This window comes from Nicotiana tabacum, chromosome 1 (assembly GCF_000715075.1).
Source record: "Nicotiana tabacum cultivar K326 chromosome 1, ASM71507v2, whole genome shotgun sequence".
NCBI lineage: Eukaryota > Viridiplantae > Streptophyta > Magnoliopsida > Solanales > Solanaceae > Nicotiana > Nicotiana tabacum.
This window is the reverse complement of record NC_134080.1, coordinates 47,950,328-47,954,416: the sequence shown is the minus strand read 5'-3', so window position 1 is coordinate 47,954,416 and position 4,089 is coordinate 47,950,328. Positions and strand designations below refer to the sequence as shown.

Sequence of the window (4,089 nt, the reverse complement as noted above, 5' to 3'; positions counted from 1 at the left end):
GATGGACTGGTTCGTTTAGTTGAGGGTTGGAGTGGCTGGACGATGGTTGTTTGGTCGTGAGCTAGGTTGGTCGACGACGAGGGGGGTGGTTTGTTGGGTGTTGAAGACGAAGGATCTTGGGCAGTAGCTGCCATGGAGGCGAGAGGGCAAGGGCGTGAAGGGGAAGGGGCAGCCATGGGAGGGAGCTTGGTTTGGAGAAGGAGAAGAAGAGAGGGGGGCGGATAGCTTTAGTTTTTTTTTTTAGGGTTGGGAAAAATAAAAAAATGAAAGTGAGGGGGGGGGGGTTGGGATTAGTTTGGGTTATGGGGAGGACTGGGTCGGGTCGACCCGGTGGGGTTATTTGGTTTGAGCCTGGTTGATTTAAATTAAAAGGTGGCTCAATCCGATTTTCTTCTTCTTTTATTGCTTTTTTTTCTTTTATTTTTTCTTAAACTAAAACTAAATTCTAAAAATCCTAAATTATCATATAGAACTAAATTAATTTATAAAAGTGCAAATTAACTCTCAATAACAATTAACACATAATTAAATAGCAATTACGATAAAATCACACAATTTGGACATTAAATGCTAAAAATGTAACGTACATTATTTTTATGATTTTTTTTGTTCTTGTAAAAACAAACTTAATTGCTCCTAATTGTAGAATTAAATCCTAAATGCAAATGCGACATATTTTTTTATTTTTTTTATTAATTTAACAAATAAACATGCATGGATAAATACAAATAATTATTGAAAATGCCACGAAAATTCTAAAAAGTTGCACACAAAGGAAAATTATTTTATTTTGAATTTTTTGGGAGTAATTCTCTCATAGTGTAAAAATCACGTGCTTACAGTAATCTAAAGCATCCTCACATATGTTTCTCCCTAGCATTGACAACCATGCAAGCTCATCTTTAAACTGGACAACAAATGATGACTTGGAACATTTCCAGAATTGCATCCTTCTTTCTTCACCTTTCCATTTTTTAGCCTAGTTGGACCATATATGCCTGGCACACATTCTGTGCTCTGCCATGGGCAGACAATCCTCAATTGCTGGAATCAATCCTTGCAACAAAAAATACAAGATATTGTTTCAATTTCATATATAAATACAAAATAAGTAAAGAAAATTACTATTAAGTAATCAACAAAATATACCTTTTGACTATCTGATATTACTGTTAAGTTTGCTCCATCTCCTAGCTCCAAGTCAGCAGCCAAATATTGTATAAACCAAGTCTAGGAATGTTTTGTCTCTTGGTCGACAACTGCTCATGCTATTGGAAACATTTGATTGTTCCCATATTTTCCAACAGCTACCAACAATTCACCTTTACATAACCCCTTCAAGAAGCATCCATCAAGACCAATGATCCTCCTGCACCCTTCTAACCATCCCCCTTTAAGAGCATCAAAACATACATAAAAGTAGACAAATAAGTGCTTCCCTAGTGTAGTCTCACAGTCAGTCCTAATCAAGCAAGAACTCCCTGGATTTGTCCTCCTAATTATGTCAGCATAAAATTCTAGTTTCCAGTCCCCCATATACTCCTGTATTACAATAGCCTTAGCTCTGTATGCTATAGTCCTTCTAATATACAAACCCAACTTCTTCCTAACCCATTCCTGAATCTCCCACAATTTGATGTTTGGCTGTGATACAATTCTATCCTTAAATTTATGAGCAATATATTTAGAAGTGCACAACTTATTTTTGTTTTTTGTGGCACACTTATGCCATGGCGATACTTTTTTACCATAAAATCCCCAGAATCTCTGTCGGTGCTTGCATATAGCTCCCATTTGCACAAACCCTTACTTTTGCACTTAGCTCTAACTCTATGTTTCTCATTAGGCTTAAGTATGAGCTGAACTTTGTTTTCAACAGCATAAGATTGAACAACCTTCCTAAACTGAAGAACACCTTCAAAGACCATACCAAGTTCAAAAATAGCCAACCAGCAGTCTGGGTCATACTTGAGCTTTTTACTACTCCTTCTAGCTGGTAAGTCAACACCAGGTTCAGCTAGCACATCTAGCTCATCTTGACTATCATCACTTTCTATATCACTACTACCATAGTAATCCTCACCCCCCAATTTTCCAGTATACTTGTCTCTCTTACTTGGCCTTTCAATATCATCAAAACCTATGTCTACTCCAGCTTCCCCTAGCTCAATCTCCTCAGTTGGAGTAGGTTTCTTCTTTTTTTTTCTTTAACTTTTCTTTTACCTTTTCTTTCTCCAAAATCTTCCTCCTTCTTTCTTTCCTTATTGCTATTAACTCCTCATCTAACTCACTATCATATTGCTCAGGTATATCATCTAAATCACTATCACTAGAGCACAAATCTGATAAATTCAAATCTGTATTTTCAGCAGCAGCATCTAAATCAGTCTCCACAAAAGGTTCAACATAGTTTTCTGCATTTATACCAGCTAAATCACCATCTAAAGTTGCCCTAGACTCATTTTCAACCACTTGTGGCCCACAAATAAGAGCAGTTGGGACCACCTCTACATGAGGGTCGTCAACAATATGACAAACAAATAAGTCTAATACCCCCTCTTTACAGTGACAACCAATATTATACAATTGTTCATCATTTTTAATTAGTACAAACTTTTCAGACCTAGGGTTAAATACATAAAAGCCCATAACAGAAATATACCCCATACTTTTAGTATAATATTCAAGCTCAAACAAGGATAAATGGTCCTTATCTATAGAAAACTCTTTTACCTCACTTTCACCAAGGTATTTGGCGACAGGAGCTTCGATAAAAACTCCACCGTGGTGAAAACGAAAAAGAATATATTTTGACATGTCTTCGATTTTATCTACAATGAAAAGGAAAAAATGAAAAGAACGACAAAAGTCAGAAGATTTGAAAACAGAAAATGAAAACCCTAAATTTTCATCTGAAAAATTCGAAAACATCATTATAACAATAACACCCGAAATAAACTACAAAAGTAATATTAAAGTAGATAAATCAACACTTAAAGTAGATAAATCGACAGTGAAGGATCAACTGTAAGAACGTGATGAAGTTTCGAAAGGACCAAGACTGAAATTTCGACTATCCAGCCTTCAAACAAAACGAGCAACACAAAGAATTCATGGTTTCATCTCCTGTAAGAATTCTAGGGCTTGTGATTTTGGTTAAGGGGAGAGAGAAGAACGGGAGGTATAGAGAATTAGGTAAAAAAATGAAAGGTTTATTTTTACTGAAATTGGGTGTGGGTTATTTTTTATCGGGTGTGGATTTTTTATCGGGTTCGGGTTTTTTAACGGGCACGGATTGAGATTTTTTGGGAGGGAATTACGTGGATAATAAATCCATGTGGCATTCAATAATTGGTTAGCTTTACACGTTGGCAACGGTTATGAACACGCGCTTGAGTCATAAGCACGGGTCAGAGTTTTGTGTTTAAATGGCACATTGGATAAGGGGTTCCAGTGTCAAAATGGAGCAGATCTAAGTTGGGATGCCAAAATGAAAAGCTGGACCAACTTAAAGGGGCCACTTATGGGTTTGGCCTAAATTAATCCTTGTTTAAAAATTATTTATAATATTAATATATTTAAATTAAATCACTTTCGTATTAATTAATATCTTTTCTGTCCAAAATTAACACTGTTCACAAAAAAAATCTACAATATTGAAGAATCACTATCTTCTGTTTTAATTCTGGACTCCACATAATGGAATTTACGGGAAAAAAAAAGGATACAGTATTAAATTTAAAAATTCACTAAAAAGTTTCTGTGATTTCTTTTGAGCCGGATAAATAAGATTTTTGAACATCCAGAACTCTAGTGGGGAACTTGGACTCCTTAGCAGAGAGTTTAGTTTTTTCTTAAAATTAGTTGACATTTACTCATAAGCATTAGTTCATTTGGATTTTATTTATCCAATAAAGGTTTGCATTTCAGCTGAAGTACAATCACTTTGGGCATTTGAATCCGTCCTCCTAAAGTATGTTTGAACAAAATTTTAAATTCGTCGCCTTTTTGTTTCAAATATAAATTAAAAACTTTAAAAATAACCAGACGGAATTGGCTTGATGGTCAAGAATCCTAACTGAATAAAGC

At 35.3% G+C, this 4,089-nt stretch overlaps 1 long non-coding RNA gene across 1 annotated transcript; it reads right to left on the bottom strand.

The window, feature by feature from the left end:
* Window positions 1–656: 656 nt before the first annotated feature.
* LOC142180361 (uncharacterized) lies at window positions 657–3,399 on the bottom strand. Its single transcript, XR_012708922.1, has 2 exons — window positions 1,150–3,399; window positions 657–1,056 (listed from the first exon to the last, which is right to left on the bottom strand). It is a non-coding gene; the product is annotated as an uncharacterized LOC142180361 (long non-coding RNA).
* Between the last annotated feature and the right edge of the window lie 690 nt (window positions 3,400–4,089).